The sequence below is a fragment of the Artibeus jamaicensis genome, unplaced genomic scaffold (genome assembly GCF_021234435.1).
Source record: "Artibeus jamaicensis isolate MK-2021 breed Jamaican fruit bat unplaced genomic scaffold, CSHL_Jam_final contig_548, whole genome shotgun sequence".
Lineage (NCBI taxonomy): Eukaryota > Metazoa > Chordata > Mammalia > Chiroptera > Phyllostomidae > Artibeus > Artibeus jamaicensis.
This window is the reverse complement of record NW_026521883.1, coordinates 3915480-3934081: the sequence shown is the minus strand read 5'-3', so window position 1 is coordinate 3934081 and position 18602 is coordinate 3915480.

Here is an 18602-nt window from a genome sequence, read left to right as displayed (position 1 = left end):
TATCTTAAGGCAAACTCAGCTATGAATAATTTCTTCAATAGCTGACAGAGCCTCTGTGTTTCAAATCTCTACCAGAGACACAGAGACCCCTGCGCAGAGACAGGGTCGGACGGCACTTTATTGGGTATATCTTGAGAGAGTTCAGAAAGGCTTTTTCTGCATAATTTGCCATACCATTAAGGAGTTATTTCTTTGTGTTAATAAATATGTTTTTTAAATGCTTATTGTTTGCACTATAAGACAAATAGCTTATTCTTTCAGTTTTCACATGAATTGGCTACATAAAGTTTTTTCTTTTTCATAACAAATGGGGCACCTTTGAGAGCAGGGAAAAGGGGTCACAAGTCAAGAGTAAGGACACAGGAGTTGTCAAGAATACAGGGTGTCAGGCCTGGGTGCTGATAAAGGAACGACTCCTGGCAATCAGTGTGTGGATTCTGAGTGTCATTGATCCCCAAATCTGTACCCACAGCCACAGCCTCTCTCCAGAGTCCCAAAATTATTTGCAATTTCCCTTTGCATGATATTTCTATCTGAAGTCCAATCAGCACTTTGTTTGTTTGTTTGTTTGTTTATCCTCTAAGACATGGTCAGAGGGAAGAGAGGGAGAGAAACATTAATGTGAGAGAGAAACATTGGTCGGGCGCCTCTCCTAGGCACCCCCACCAGGGGACTGAACCTGCAGGCCAGGCGTATTTCCTGACTAGAAATCCAACCCACAGCCTTTCAGTTTAGGGGGTGACACTCCAACCAACTGAGCCACACCAGCCAGGGCAGCATCTTTTCTTCTTTTCTGCCCGCACTCACACTTTGCCTTCTGCTCCAGTCTTACTGAACTTCTCTCCCGCTTCCCCTACCCTGTCACCAGTCCTGAAAATGCCTACTCACCCATTTCTCTGGGCCACGTCTCTGCTGTGCCTGACTTCTTTCCGACGCTCGGTATCTTCACCATTCCATCAAACCTAGCGTGAATATCACCTCCTCTGCTAAACTGTCTCCAGCTCCCCCGGGCCGCCCCCAAGGGCTGCAGACAGAGCTGCTCCTGTAGCACTGAAGTTTAGTGCCCAGGAAATGCCCACACAGGAAGTGCTCCGTTAATGTTTATTGTCGAATGAGGGGGATGCTGGTGGAAAAAGAAATGACAGAAGGTGTGGGAGAGAGGGAGAACACTGAATACCAAATTAAAACAGCAAATGAGAGATCTCGTTTACAACCATTGGATTGGAAAAGTTGAAAAAGACTCACAGTGCCCAGTATTGAGAACCAGGGCAGAAGATGGGTAGTTTGTTTAACTGGGAAGATGGAGTATTGGCAAAGAACTGATGGAGGCAGATTTTGACAGAATGCATCAAAGCCTTTAAAAACATGATGGAATTTTATATATGTATGTATTTACCTTGGTTATCTTGTCTTGCTAAAAAAAAAAATAATGAGATTTGACCCAGAAATTCCATTTTGAAGAATTCATCTTAAGGGAATGATCTTACAAGATTCAGTGATGTTTATTTAAAGATCTGTGTTTCTATAAGCAATAACCTAGTGGTGATATCTGAAGTATCTATCTACAGGCAATTGATTAAGTAAACCACAGCACATTTTTATTCTGGCTTATTAAACAACCATTAAAGATGATAATCTGTTTCCAAGATTTTTGCAAGTGAAGTTTTTTGTTTCTCATTTTGTTTACAGTGTGGTTGTCCTATCTTTGGAGCCCATAGAAGAGGAAAATAGTTTTACTTACTAAGATAAATGATTATCTGATCTATACTTAAACATGGAAGTATAATCTGTGATCTATTATAGAATGAAAAAGTCAGTTCTAAAAATATATGCATACTATAATCTCACTTTAAAATGTTAGCATAGAAAGAATGAGGAATGTGTACTTACTTTGTGGTTATTCCCAGTTGGTGATATTCTTTACTATATTCTGCATTTTCTGAATTTTTTGAGCTGATCAGGAATTAGTTGTGTAATGAGACGCACAAGCACACAAAGGATGTTTCATTAGGGGAAAGAGCAGAGCAAGCAGAAAGCAGTGGGCCAGCCCGCTCACCCCGACTACCAGTTCCTGACTTCACAGTAGCCTCAGGGCAGCCTGGCCAGTGGATGTTTAAGGCAACAGAGAGGCAAAGGTATCCTGTTACCTTTTCTGTTAATACCCAAGGTAGCCAAGAATCCCTTTAAGGATATCTGGAAAATACTGGGGGCTTAAATCAGTTAGTGGCCCTGAATAATTCATGGCTATAGACCTTTTCAAAATTCTGCTGTAGGGGTAAATAATTTGTAAATGTCTCCCTATCAGGAATCCCAGTCTGGCTGAGCTAAAACCTAGCAGGGAAGTTGGCAGTGGCTTTGAAAGCTGACGGCCTTGGCCCTCTTCCCACCTCCTTTCCCCACCAGCACATTTCAGTTCATAGAGTGCCTGCTGATTTCCAGTTCAATCAGAAGTACTCCAGGGTGAGTGTTTGTCGAAAACACCACCCAGGGGAAGCTGAAGAGGGTAGTCTGGGCACTGCTGTGGTGACAGTGCTGAATGCGGCATCCAGGGGGGTCTGGTGGCAACATTTGCTTCTGGATCATTTCCTAAACCTTCAAGATGGCTTGGTCTGTCCTCTGGGCTGAGCAGGAAGTCAGGAGACACTACTTGATTGGTATTGGAGGACAAGGTTACTCTGCCCTCCACGCTGCTGCTTTGTGTAGCTTCAAACATCCTGAGCCCTTGGCCAAGCCATGAAGACCCCCTCATCCTTCCTAGTTCTAACCCTACATGGTGACCACTCAGCCTCTTCCATCTTGGACCCTGGAGCCAGCTGCTCTCTTCTTCAGCCCCTCTGCCCTTCCTGTAGCTCTTCCAGAGGCCAGAAGGCCTGGGCAGGGAGGCGGATGGGAGAGCACCCAGCCTGCTCTCTGCTCACAGCTGCATCTCCTGTGTCGTGTGACCCAAGTCAGCCCTGCCTGGCGCTCCCCCCAGAGGTGTCACCCCCTCCTGTCTCTTGAGTGCTCTCTCCATGGCTGCCCAAACTCATCAATCTGGGGCTCCCCATGGCCAGCACTGGCAGCAGCTTAGCCCGAGTCTGTTCCCAGAGCAAATTGTCCGGGAGCTCTGCCAGTTTCTGAAGAAAATCTGCTTTCTGAACAGGAGAAGAAGCTTCTTTTATACCATACTCTCTGCTAATCACGTTATTCATATAGAGAGCTCTGGGTTTCCTTCCTTTCCCACAGGTCCCGTCCTCAAGCCCCTGCTTGTCCGGGAGCTTTAGGAGACAAGAGCAAAGGAGTGAACAGGTGGTGTACGATTGTCCAAAATATGAAAGAAACAGTAAAATAAATGTCCTAAAAACAGTTCAGCTTTTCGAAGGGTTAAAATATTTCACTAAACATATTTTCTCAGAGCAGAAGGAAAAACCAATCGAGCCTCGACTGGAAAGTTTATTGCAGCTCATTACAAGCACCCCCCCACCCCTCGCAAAACAAATAGTAGGATGAGTTATGTCTTAAAGAGCAAACTATAATTAACATCTCTTGCCTACAAAGTTGATTTCTCTGTGATGTTTCTAAGCTGGTTTGATTTTTCTCTGCCTCGACTTGTCCTTTCACTTGGAGCCTTTCTCTGTCCTCTCATTCCCTTTCTTCTCCTCCTCGTCTCTTCTTCTTTCTTTTCCCAGTGTTTCCCACCCTAAAAGTGAATTGAGGCCAACAGTTCAAATATGACTATGAAAGAATGAGGCTTGTTTGTATAAAAAATCATATTCAAAAAGTCAAGCTTAGATGTGGGACATCCTTCTAGGAACGTCCCTCTTAATTATGTTCCTTTTTCAACAGATTTGGCTCTAAATGACAAATTCCCAATTAAAAAAAAATCGATCTAGAAGGACCAAGATTTGCCACCAACAATACACAGTTGTGTATATGTTTTAAATAAGCCCCGAGGACATGCCCAATGGGGATGGTCCAAAACCACCATGAGGAAACAGCGATGTCAGCATCAGGCACAGCACACAGAGGGGCCACTTTGGAAGCGAATGCTTCAGGTGGTTACGTCCATTCAGAGAAGGAGGATGTTCTGCATTTTCAATCAGCCGTGCTGCTGTGTCGGGAGGCTGTGGTGACGTGTGATGAGCATTAGCATTTATTGAATGTGTTCTGTGTTGTGCTGGGCTCCGTGCTGAACACTCATTGTGCAGTGTCTCTAATTCTCCAACGACGCTGTGAGAAAGCTGCAGCTTTGAAAGGCGGGTGACTGACCGAGATCACCTAGCTAAGGAGTGGGCGACTCAGGATTTGGACCTGTTTTGCTCACCCCTGGACCCGTTCAGCAACTCACCAGCCTGAAGCAGGTCACTTGTTTTCTTTGCCCTCCTAACACATCCAGTTGTTCAGGGTATCAGATAAGACACTGCACGGAGGCACGTGGACTGCTCAGCACTGAACTGTGGGTGCTCCTGCCTTTCTCTGTGTGGTTGTTTCCCTTTATCTCTCACTATTCCCCCCACCCCCAGGCACTTGTTACCCTATTTTTCCTGGAATATTGTCGATTTCTAAAAAAAAAAAAAATCCAACAATATTTTAGCGATACAGATTTTTGCTCTAGCCAAAGACTTCCTTTATAGGTGTCTCTCACTTGCCTCATAAAAGAGCCTCTGTAGAAACATTCATCATGGACATACCACAAGCAGAATATATAACTTTCTTGTAAACCATGTAAGTAATCTCAACAAACATAGCATGTGTTCGTCAGTTCCAACAAATGTGCCTGGTAACTGGTTTCATCCAGAATTTAGAAATCTGCCTTTCCTTTAGGGGGCGTACCTCCCTGGCTGACACCTGAAGAACCCATTCACTGCCTTCCTTATGTCCCCCTTTCCCACAGGCCTCTGGGGTGACAGTATCACCTCTGACCTTTTTGTGTTCACACCCTGCTCTGCTAGCCTCTTCCCCTCTCTGCCCTGCATCCTCCTGAGGTCATGACTGGACCTCCTCTTTCTTTAGTCTCCTCTATGTTCCACCACCCACAGTGAGCCTGGAGGGTTGGGGACAAAGACTTAACTTAGCTGCTTTGTTAAACTGAAACTTTGTCTTCAGTCCCTCTTAGTAGCCCCCCTATTTTCCAACCTACTCTCAGGTGACCACTTCTATGCACGCATATGAAACGAGAAGCTGATGCTCCTCAAACAGAATGGAGGCAGAGACAGTTTTTAGAATCACTAACAATGTCTGGTCTTAACTACAGTTTTTCACTTATAACCTGGTATTTCTAGCAGCCGATTTCTGAAAAAAAAAAAAAAGAAGGGTGTGACTGACTCAGATAAGTATCACCCAGGCCAATGGCCTTGAACTAACATGAAGAGGAAGAAAATTCTGATAACATGAATAACAGCTTTGATCATGAAAACTTTTCAGGGTTAGGTGATATATTGAGGTAATCCATTTCAAGTTGCAAGGATATCGGTTGTTACAGGAAAAAATGAACACCTTTTCTAGGTTGTAGAAGACACCACTTGGCAGCCATCAGTGCTTACATCGAGGTAATGTAAGAGATTAGGGAACCCCATTCTGACACGGTTTGTAGATGGGAAGACTAAAACAGAAGTTTCCATTTCTAGAAAGGAAAAGATTGGTTAAAAGGTAGGATTACTATAGTAGTTCTTATAATTAAATGATAATCCAATATACATATTTTATTCTTCTTTTTTCTAACTCTCCTAATAGTACTTCATAGTGTATATATACGTAGGAATTGTATGAGCTTTTCCAACACTTTATTCTTCTTCAGTACAAGACTAGAAGTAAAAAAACATTGAATTTGGGTTTTTTTTCTATGATAAACTCAGCCACTGAAGTCTAGCCCTGCTATCCTTCAAGTTCCACATTTTTAAGGAGTTGGCATGGGGCTGGGGTGATGGATGGATAATAATTAAACATACTAAGGTGCCGTAGCAATTTAATTAACATTTATAAAGCACTTGAGAGCCTCAGATGAATGGTGATCAGCTAAAGAACAATTTTTATACAGTCCCGCCCACGTTCCTGCTCCAGATTTTTGGGCCAAAGTGAAAGGGGTTAACCTAGAGTCTGGGAAGCTCTGCCACCAGATTATGATGAAGAGTGTAGACATTAAGCTTGTCACCCCTTGTACGAGTGATGGTTTATTTTGGGTCGCTGAAATGCTGCTGCAAATCACTGTGTCCCCAGGAGACAATGTCTTATCATCCATCAAGCCTGTCATGGGGGAATTTTCTGCCTCAGCAAATCCTTGTCCTCAAAGCTGGCCCACGCAAGGAAGTCACAACCAGCTTCCAATGGTTAAAAAGCACTAAACCCTTCAGGATGCAGCACAAATTGGTTCATTCTAGTAGCCACAGAGGAGAGATATTGGGAGAAAGAAAAGCCTTTATGTCTCCCCTCTCTGTCCCTCATTTCTGGAACCTACCCAGCTCCAGTCATGTGACCAGAAGAAAAGCAAAGACTGGGCTCAGGGATGGGGCAGCTGTAGCCGATGTTGAGAGGGCCTCTCTCCTTGTGGCCACAGTGTCTTCTGGGACTGACCACAGTGGTGCTGACCACTGAGGCACCACAAGGACCTACTCCTCCTCAGGACTGGGAGCTCGTGTGTATAGGAAAGGTGGCCATTCACAGGCTGATAGGGAGGCCCTCTGCCTGCACCCTCTCAGAGTCGGGAGTGTATAGTCTGGTTCGGCTTCAACAAACACTGGGTGGGTGGGGGAATCTCTTTGCAGGAGTTTCCCAAAATGTCTCTACAGGATCATATGTACCAGAATCATCTGAAGGATGTCCTGAATTTGGGGGCCTGGGACTCTGCATTTTTAACAAGCTCCACAAGTTTCTTTGAACTGGCACGATTCCCTGACCCCTACTTTTTATCGAGACCAGTCTTGACTGAAAGTTTGATCCCGGTGACCCAAACAGGTCGTATATTCTGATTTTCTGAGACGAGAGGAGGCGCCCTATCAGCTGGCCCATTGGGGAGCTGCCACGCCTTTTGAGAAAATATATAAATTACTAATCACAGAACATGGAGGAACTGATCAGGGCACTCCTCTCAGCCAAAATCCTCATTTATAGGATAAATAACCAGCACCTGCTATCTGCTTTGGCTTTACAACACAAAGTCTGGATGTCAGAGGCTCTGGCAAAAGTTCTTACATCCAGAGGGAAACTGGTCCTCATTTAATCAATGTTCTTAGCTACTTCCTGAATTTGTAGTTTTAAATAAAGGATAATTTGTCTATCATTAAGAGCTTCACTAATGACCCACAGTCAGATCTGAGTACCAGTCAGTTAAAATAGCTTAGTCTTTTATTGGGGCTCAGCCTATGTGAAGCTCTATGTTGCTACCCTTTGGTTCATCTCTTTCCATTCTCATTTATTCACATTCGGGCCCTGGCATCGTCCCAGCTGAGGCTGGTCTCTTCTCTGTAATCCTGTTTGGAGGCAAGAGGTATTTAAGCTTTCTCAGCTACCATGTCAGGGGGGAGCTTAGGCTGATGGAGCACTAACCAACTGTGCAGTATCAGGAAAGTTATACAGCCTCTTTTGCCGCAATAGCTTTATTTGTGAATATAAGTCTTAGCTTGCCGTGATTAAGTTAGATGATGTATACTGTGTTCTACCTTGTACCTGGTGTGTAGAATGTGCTCAGTACGTGACATAATGTTGCTATTGTCATCTTTGGGCTCTTGGGTCACCTCCTGCACCTGTCTCTCCCTGCTCATCTCTCCCTGGATGCAGCCAGTACTGACAAGCAGAAGGTAAATGGGTACAGATGGGAATAGTTCTCAAAGCTCACCCCTTTTCTAGCATATTTTTCAAAAGTGAGCCCTCTCAACAATTTTTAAGATAATATGTTAATAAGAAAAGTTATAAGACTATGATGACAAGAGGAGAAAGGAAGCAATCTGACACCCAATATAGGTAGAAAAGGTGTAACTTTTTTAAAAACTTGTGTTCTCTCTCATCAACCAATAGCAGAATATTCGCATGTCCTCTGTCCCCAGCCCTCTACTATAACCACAGTTTTTTGCCTACCCCCATCCAAGCACCTCCTTATGCCTCGTTTTCTAGATTGTGCTACAATTTGAAATAGAGCCACACTACACATTCCCCCTCATTCTCTTCATGTGGTCCAGTGGTCTCATTCTGGTGGTGAAACTCTGCCCTTTGGCCCCAAATTCCAAGGCATCCCATTGCACCCCTGTTTCCATCACCCAGATCTTAGCCCTGCCTTTGTCCCTGTTTCTGAGTGTTGGTTTCAGGGCATGCCTCAGTCCCCTTCTACCACTCAGACCTGCCTGTCTCTGAGTAGGTTCTTTGCCCAGAAGCAGGACCTCTATTCTCCACCTTTCAATGCACCATGGCCTGAACTGCAACATATCTGCTGCCCAAATTCCCCACAGCTGGACTCCACCTACCTGTTGGACACCCACTTATAGAACAACAGGTGTCCCCATTGAGTAGGGCCCTGTAGGGAGCTCTCCATATTCCCTGGTCAGTGTCTTGGTCTGGCAGAACCTTCACTGTCACCTGGGCCTACCTCCCGCCACTGTCCTGTCCCTTGACAATATATTTACTCTTCCTTACTACATGGCCTTCATAGTGTCCAGCTCTAATCAGGACACCAACCACTTGAAGTAAGGATTCTGCATTTTAACAAGCTCCCCAATGACACAGAAAGATTGTTAGCAGGACACAGGACAACTGAGTTGCTACTGATGTTTCCAAGGAGACCCATCCACTGGCTACTTGAATAGCCATGTTGAAGAAAACCTTTCAAGAGGCTGAATTTTTATTACTAAATAGCATAAAATCTCTTTACCTAGACTCTATCCAATAAAGTTTGAGTCTGAACAAAAGCCAGTTGCTGATGCAATAGACTGTGAGAAGCTTTAGAAAAGCAGAGCTTTAAGCATCAGACAGCTGAGATGCGGCAAAGCAGTTACTCTTATAAGGCAAAGGGATGCAGGTGGGAAGGGGGCAGTTTCTAACCCCCTGGGAGGTTACTGTTCTAATCACGGCTCCTAAACAGCATCTTTATCTTCTGTGTAGTGCTGTGCTGGGGAGAGGGGAGCATGGAGGAACCTGGGCGTTTCCTCCCCCCCCCCCCCGCCAGAATTTGCCCTAGTCAGTCTTGTGCCTTGAATTCTCTCCACAAAGCACTAACCCCATCTATCCCAAGACACTCTCTTAAAAGGCAAAATGTGTTCCACTTGAGGTAATAATGGATTCTCCGTGTACAGAGACTGTTTTTAGGTCCATCCAGGCAATTAGACTTTAGTCAGGTCCGTTTGCAATGGGGACCAGTAGGAAAAAGGAGTGCAGGTATGCATTAATTTAAGTGTCCACTGGGGAATACAGCTCTGGAGTAGAAGACATGAGAGACCAACAGGGAGCCAGAGCCGAGCAGTCACAAACAAAATGGCATCTCTAGACACCTTCGGATGGGGGCAAAGCGAGGGTGTGCATGCGTGTGTGTGTGGTGTGTGTGTCTTTTAAAGTGGGATAAACAAACTGAAATACTAATGTACATTTGTCTATAGTCACAGATGAGAAAGTGCTTCTCTAAATACAGGAACAATGGACTGATTCTTTATCTCAGATAAATGTGAAAGGCTGTAGGCTTAGAACTCTGTGTATTTATTTTTGATGGCACTTAGAATAAAATATTCCAAATTTAACCTTTAAAGAGGAACAAAATAACCCATTATGCAAATGATATTATGGGATGGAGAGTCCCTAGGCAAAGGAAGATAAATGGATTTATAATTGCATTTTAATCTTCTCCACTGGAAACAATTCTTTGTTTATTTCAATCCGATGCCAATCTCTGAGTCAAAAGATGGTGATTTCAATCTAGAATTTGGTCAAGATAGCTAATCAATTGCCTTAACTATAAATGATCTTGTAATTTTCTCTTCAAATTGTAACGTCATTTGCAATTCTCTTTGTTGTTATAGATAGACGGTGTGTTATAAAAGACTGAACAATGAGCTTTGTTGTATACTATAATTATTAATTTTGTTATGAAAAATGCCTAAAATTTGAAACCGGGAAATGACAGACAATTAGGGAAACGATCTGTAATTGATATACTCCTCCTTCTAAATTACATTTTCCAATGGTTTATTTAGACAAGTTGGCCAATCCAGTCTGACTGTTTCTATACATTATCAGGCCATATCTGTCCCCTGAGGAGTTTGCTGGCAGTCAGAACAGGCACAGTAATGAGTTTTCCAATCCAGACCAGCTGGATTCAAAGCTGCAAGTACTTTACTCTGTGTAAAGAATGCGCCACTTGTCACAAAGATATGAAAATTTGTAATGAAGCATTAATAAAGAGAGCTGTTTATCCCTCATGTAGTTATTATAGAGGCCAGTACGGATGTAGAAATATAGCTGCTTGAGAGAGAGTAAGCTGTATTTTTCTCTGCCTTAGTTTCAACTGTTGTGGGAATGTAGAATCTCAGATTTGCTGAATTACGCAGTGCTGATCCTGAACAAAGCTGACCCAGTTACAGAGCCTAGTGTTACACCATGGTCACCGAGGCAGAGGTGAACACACTTCATCTTTTGGAAAACAGTGCTCTGAAATGTAATCCTGCTACAAGATTAATGTGAATCTGTTATTTCAGAGTCATGGCCATGTCTGCCATTGAAGACCATCCTCCAAATCCAAGCTTGTTTCCATAACATTCTGATGTGATAGCTCACAGATCATACTGCCCCTTTGAGAGTCAAATAGGGGCAATAAGTAGCTCTCCAGTCTTTTCTCCCAAATTCCAGTCTACAACTATCAAGCCCTATTGTTCTTCCAAGCATACCAAGGCAATGAAGTTCCTGAGTAAATGTGTCTAAGCTAAGAACTTCCTCCTGGACGAGTATAACATAAAACAATGCCATTTTGTCTGTTCAAGAGAAAAGGTCACTTCAGCATGTTCTAATTAACAACTTATAAAATAGGGTTCTCAAAGCAAAAGAAATTTGAGGGTTCACAGAGTCATGGATTCTGTGGGGCTCTCCCCTGTGGAGTTAGATGAAGCATTGTGTCAAAGCTTTATTTGAAAACTAAGTTTTCTTTAATGGTATGCCTAGTGCACCACAAAGATACACTATAGTAAGAATGGCTTATCTCTTCTCATGGCACAACAAAGGGATATTATTTAAAATCAAGGGGAAGAGAGAAAGGTAGACTTGTTGTAGACTACCATCCATGGTACCCATCAGTAAGAGGGTCACCCTTTTAGGGAGGCAAAAAAGAATACTAGTCCACTGTGCTGTTAAGTATCTGTAAAAGCTTGAGCAAAAATATTTACATTCTCTGAGGCTCATTTCCAGCTCTATATAATGAAGACAAGTATACCAATACTCTATGGCTACTTCCCAGGGGTATTATAAGGATTTAGTGAGAAAAAGCATATAAAACTGTTTTACAAACTGTACTAAATAGTATTGGTAATAGTCAACCTTTTCATCATTAATCTTCTCTCTGATATAATCTAAGAAGAAGGTAATTTTCTGATGACCCTCCTCATTTCTGATATTTAGTGCATTTTATCTTAGTTTGGGAAATCTTAAGTATTAGGAATCAAAATGGCACAAGCCTGTTCCAAGTATTAACTGACTTCCTGGCTGAGATGTTGCTAAGAGATCTTATTGGTAGCATAGCATGGTTTTACCTAGAGTGGCTATGGCTATTAGGTTATAGCTCTCCCATCACAGAAAATATCTGTCTCTGAAAAAACGGAAAACTCAAGGCAGCGAACTCACTCTGACACTTCATTCATACACACATGCATACAATTAACTACATTTAGTAAATTCCTGTGTGCCAACACTCAACACAAGGAAATACATCCAAGAGTCCTGCTCTCAAGCTATTTACTGTTTCAGTAATAATAAACTAAAAGGTCTGACACATGGTACCATACATATTTCTTCTTTTTTGACACAATTTTTGGAATATGGTACATTTTAACAAGTATTTGCTATTTGCTGCAAATAAGAAACAAGCAGAATGTAAGCCACCAGTTTTCCTAGAAGAAAAGACAAACTCACAGGGTTCTGATTTTGAGAGTCAAGGAGAGGCTTGAGTATTAAATCAAATATATCAGAGATTTCTGTTCTTTCTTAAATCTAGAACAAACCTAACTTTTAAATTACATTTTTTTTTAGTTTTTTTTGAAATAAAAATGTTCTAAAATTGAAAAATAAATTACTTTCTAATGCAACAGGGAGGTCATGGTGACCCTTACACTGTAAGAAAATAGTTTTTGCACTCATTGATGACATCTCCTGTGCATTGAGGAAGACCTTCTGTCAGGGAGAAAGATGGGGAGAAAGGAAGGAAGGTGGGCACTGAGGCAGAAGCTCTGGGTAGCACTGACTTGAGGGAGATACATCACTGGTGAGTCTTGTGCTTGATAAGCAAGCTCTGGGACTCTGCCACAGGTACATTAGTAATCACTGAGAAACAGGTGACATGATTCACCTTAGCCCTGCATTCTAAGAGATATTGACTGTGCTCATTAGCAAAGGGTTTTTTTTTTTGTAAATATATGTGCCCATTCTGTCCTAAGGAATGTCCAAAACTTCTACTCTATGAAAGACAGCATTAAGAAAATAAAAAGGCAAACCACAGAATGGGGAAAAATATTCACAATACATATATCTGCCAAAAGGTTTGCTTCCACATACAGAAAGAAGTTTTATAACTAAGTAATAAAAAGGCAAACAACCTAATGAATCAATGCTTTGTTAAAGAAGATGTATGAATGACTGATAAACACGTGAAAAAAAAAGCTCAACCTCCTTAGTCATCAGGGGAATACAAATTACATGCCAAGATGAAGCAGCCTTGTTTACCCACTGGAATGGCTAAAACCAGGAAAGAGGTGAAGCAGCCTGTGCTCTCCTGCACTGCTGACAGGGACCCACACGGCACAGCCACTTTGGAGCAGAGTTAGGCAGTTCCTCATATAATAGGCAAACAGCACTCTGTGACCCAGCGAGTCCGCTCTTAGGTATTTTACTCAATATAAATGAAAGCATATTTCTACACAGATACTCGCTCATGAGTGTCCACAGCAGCTTTATTCTTCATAGCCCCAAACTGGAAAAAACCCAGTTATGTCTGTCAGGAGGTAAATAGATACACGATATGTGATGCATTCATACAATGGAATTAAACTCAACTTTTTAAATGAGTGAATTATTCATATGTACAACAGTGTTGACAAATTGCAAAAACATTATGCTGATCAAAAAAAGATAGACACAAAAGAAGGCACATTTTATGGTGCCAAGAAAAGCAGAGCTAACCCATAGTAACAGAAAGCAGATCAGTGGTCGTCTAAGGCTGGCAGTGAGGAGATGGTGTTACAAAGGGGCTTGAGGGGACTTTTTGAGGTGATGGAAATACTCTGTATCTTGACTGAGGAGATGGTTACAGAGATGTATACATTCGACAAAACTACACTGACATAGGTGCATTTTTTCTGTGTAAGTTATGGTTCCATAAGGTTGATTTTAAAAACCAACATAAAGAACAGCATATGTAAAATGTACTAGAGTAAAACTATGATAAAACATATTCTTATTACATGTAGTTTGTGGCCAAGTCAATATTTTTAACATAGTGGAAAGTAAACAACTAAAATGAGATTGGAGTACATAAATTAAGATGTTACCTATATATTCTTTTAAAAGTCATACTGTGTATATCTCAGAGAAGATGAACCACAATATACTGGAATCTTCAATAAACATTTACATATTTATGTCTTTTATCTTCCAATAGAGAATCTATAGCAATTAGAACTGGTGTCATTTTAAATTAAATTTGTGGAAAAGAAGATTGCTTTGTTGATAGGGGTAGACAGATTAAGAAACTAAATGTGAAAATCCTAGCTACGAAGTAAGTCTTAAGCTCAAGAAGAAAGAGAAGGAGGAGGAGGAGAGGCAGGAGAAGAAGAAGAAAGAGGAAAAGGAGGGAGAAGGAGGAGAAAGAAGAAGGAAAAGAAGGAGGAGGAGAAAGCAGAGGTGTGGGGAAACCTTGCAGGGGCCGTCTGTTTTGAAACTATAAATTTTCACTGAAGAGATGCTGTGATATAAGGGATTGGTCTCTCAGGAATGCCAAAACTCAATGAATATCTCTGAGTATTTTGTAGATGCAAATACCATTTGCATCTACAAATGGTCTTGGTCCCACCTACTCCTTTTCTTTTCCCAGCAATACATCTTGGCTCCATTCTCATTTCTCTTCTGTAGAAGGCATCGGGACTCCTCCATTCAGTCATTAGCTAGTCCAAACTAGAAGCCCATGGATCATCCACCTGCCACCCTGGGACCCTGGCATTGTCACTGGCACATGGGAAGCTTAACATATCTTGTGAAATGATTGGGTCTATTTTAACCCTAAAATTCTGTTTTTCTATTTTTCTTTAACTCATCAAGATAAATTTGTGAAGAGCCAAAGTGATATTTATATGCCATAATCTTTATCTTCATACAGATGATATTTTTGGTTGCCTCTGGTTGAAGCCCACTTATTTACGTAGACTTTTCCCTGAGCAGTGCAGAGAACTCACTTAACATGCAATTGAAAGTGTGGAGTAGAGAATGACTACTTTTTGGTGTAGCAATCATTTTAGCTGTACCAGAACTAAAGGCCATTTGAATGACTCATTTGTGGAAATACAAAGTGAAAAGATGACATTCTTAATTTAGCTGTTCCTTCCCTAGGTTTGTTTTTAACAGAATTTTTAAAATGGCTTAAAGGCACTTTATACCAATTTATCCACGACCACCCTTCATATCAAAAGTGGATACTTATATAAAATGTCTTATTTCTAAATTCCAGAAAATAATCTGGCCTTAACCCCCAAATTTTTAGGTTATGAGTGACATGCAAACAGTATCACTTTTAGTTGCATATTGTACATGTGGTTATTTTTATACAAAGACATAAATTTAGAGAGCAGGGAAAGGAGTGAAATAACAAAATGAGGGTAACTTACCAGTAAACTTAGCCTTTGCAAGTAGACTTTAGAGCTTTCAATCAGCTTTGTTGCTAGGGTTTCTGTCCATCATACTGCTGTCGTGAAAGCCCGCAGCACCAGGGAGGAGTAGCATCATAATGAGGATGGCTGTTTTCCCATCTACTTTTTTAGAAAGGGCTCTAGGAAATGAAGCCTGAATTTAAAATCCAGCCACATGTATCTGCACCTCAGCATTATCATCAAGACATGGGTTTGACCAATTTGCTCAAGTGTGCCCGTTTGGGAACTGGGAGAGGGAACGGTGGGCTTCCCCGTGGATGGAAACTACTGTCAGTGTCGGAAATTTCTCCCACAACTACAGCAAGTTCGATATGGCCTGGAGGACTCAGACTCAAAAGATAGCCTGCTTTGGGCAAAGTTAAAAATATAATAGAAATTGAAAATGCAACACATAAAATTTTATGTATTCAGCAGCCTATTTACTCAAATTAAAACAATACGGGGAAATGAGCACAGCACCTGTGCAGGGACCATGTGCAGATTCTTGTGTGCTTCTCATTTTACAAAAATGAGCGTTATTGACATGATCTGGGGTAGGGTAAAGACTATGCAGAATATAATACCATATAAACAGTAATTATCTTGGGGAATGTGACTGCAATTTTTAAACCTCTGTATTTTTTTAATTTTCAAGAGTGGGGCTATAACAATTCATAATCAGAAAAAATAAAACAAGCATTTAAGTATAAAATGATGTTTTCATTTATCACTTCAAAATGGAAAATAATGTAAAATGAATGATGATTTATTCAAGCTATTTGACAACCTACAGACAAAAGCAGAATTGACATAGTGATTAAAAAAATGTTTTTACTTTAAGCCCTAAAATCTCAGGGAAATTATTTTTAAGCTATTCTGAGCAGTGAAAGGCTTTATAAATATAAAATGTTATCCAGGAACCTAATCAACAAAACAAACAAACAAGCAAAATATAACCAAAGACACTGAAATTAAGGACAGGCTGACAGTGACCAGAGGGAAGAGGGGAGGGAATTTCAGGGGAAAAGGGCGAAGGGTTTGTGGAAACAATTATAAAGGTCACATGGACAAAAACGTGGGGGTGGGCAGGGAACAGGAGAAGGTGGTAGGGAGGGCTGGGGTGTTGGGCAGGGGTGGGGGGAAAGGAAGAAAACTGTACTTGAACAACAATTTAAAAAATTTTTAAAAAATGTCATGCCAACTCCCAGCACATAAAACAAGGCAGGGGAGGAACTGCTCTGGTTGGGCAGGGTAGAAGCAAGGGGCCAGCGTGGCTGGGAAAGCACCTGCACTGACCTGGGGCACTCCAGCCTACAGCTTGGAAACCATTGTCTGGGGCTGTGGATGGTGGACTAGGTGATTAACTCTCAGAGACAGCAACTTGCACAGCTGGTGCCTCCTCATCTACCACAGTATTCTAGACGTGGTTTGTCCTCAATAAACGTTTATTGCAGGGCTCCTGGCCAGCTTATTTTCATTGGCCATTTGATTGTTGTGGCGCAGAGTATAATGATGACTTCAAGGCCCTTCCAAAATGCTTTGCTTGGGAACTTCGTTAGCACCTGGTAACTCCTCCGTGAATCGAGGAGATATGGAGAGCCTTAAGTCTTGCTTAAGCATCGAACCACAGAACACATGCGCACCTCCAATTTAGGCTTTACATAAATCTAACAGCAGACTCAGCTCAAGTTTCCTGTGTTCAGTGTTTGCATTCTGGAAGTGTGTTATGTAACAATGTTGTTGCCTGGGTCGTGCACAATAAAATGTGTGTAATGGGAAGCAGATGTTTGTTCCAGATCTGATAGAAATGGACTTTGCAAGTTCTTTGGTGCTGGCAGGGTCAGAGATCAGTCTCCAGAAAGATGCGGAGCCAGGGAGAGGGCTCAGCTACTTAGACCATGTGCGGTTTTGTTATTTTATTTTATTTTAGTTGTTTTAAGTATATTTTATTGATTATGCTATTACAGTTTCTCCAATTCCCCCCCTTTATTCTCCCTCTGCCCTGCACCCCCTCAACCCTCCAGCATTCCCCCCCCCCATAGGAAATAGAGAATTCAAAGAACCTACGTGTTTTTGTGATTTTATAGTTGCCTATTTTTGTACTTACATTCCCAGTTCTCTACTAAAACATATACATCAATGCATGTGATTTGCATAATAGTCTAGTGGTTAAGATCCTGGACTCCAAATTCAGACATCTTGAGTTCAAATCTTGCCTTCCCCTCTAACCTGGCATTTCACTTTGGGCAAGTGACTATACTTCTCTGTGCCTCAGTTCCTTCTGTTGTAAATTGGAGATGCCAATGTACTTCTTGGGGAACCCAAATTAAGGCTCATGAATAAAACACCTTTGCAAACACACATACCAAGCATCACTCCCTACCCTCTTCGTCTGGCTACTCTCCCTGTCCACATGTTTGGATCCATCACAACACTCAGTTCACCTCTGGCTCACTGCTCAGCCTCGTCTTGAATTGAAAGGTCTTTGAGGGCATGTCTTTAACCTTGGTATCTCCAGGACTTCAATAGATACTTGATAACTAGATTTCCTATGGGCTCTGTCATCCTCCAGGGAGAATGCCTCAGCTAACAATATTTTACAAAATGCCCAGCAAGAGGTACCAGGAAGATGAGTCTGGGGAATGATGTCCCAGAAGAGAAGCAACTCTGATAAATTTTCCACAGTAAAAATTTACCCACCCCTGTCCATGGGTAAAGCACATGCATTAGTGTGCTTCAACTTCTCTGTCTCTACAGTGAGGATTAAATAACACTCACCATGATTTAGTGTCGGAAAAATGCTTTGAAACTTCAGCGAGACTCTATATAATTAAAATAGTAGCCACTGCTCCATCATTTAAATAATCTCATTGGCAAGGAGCATGCATTAATCATCACATCAGAATATTTTTATATCCACTGAACATCTTTTGTCTGAGAACATCATCATGGTTTATAAACTTTAGCCCAATGAAGTCCTCCTGACAACATCCAGCCTGGCCCTTTACGTGAATTAATGAACTGGGGCCTGAGATGGCTAAACAGCTTGTTCTAAAATAGCCAGACCCAGGCCAGGAAGCAGGTTCCTACTAGAGGAGCCGGTAATCGACAGATAGCCTATGTAAATATTTGGGTAGATGAGACAAACGGATCAGATAGGCAGACCCAAAATAAAAGTAGCACTCTCTTTTTTCTCTGCTCCTCGTGGAAGCAGTCTGGGTTCACAATGGGGTCTCTAATAAAACCTCCACTGAAAAAACAAGTTTCATGAATTATGAAAACCCTACAAAATATTTAACGGTTGCTTTGTACTGAGCAGCTAGCCTCTGTGCATTCCAAAGAAGCCCATTCAGGTGGCCCTATATATTTTATGCTCCTGACAATAAAAATAATTGTATCTTTCAGCCAGATAAAGATAGAAGGCACAGCACCTTTATGGAAGACAGATGGGTGAGGCATACATTAAAACGGCTTTCATTACAGTAAAATATGATCCCTCTGTCTCGGCATCTGTTCTGCAAACATAGCTGGAACATTACATCAAGACTC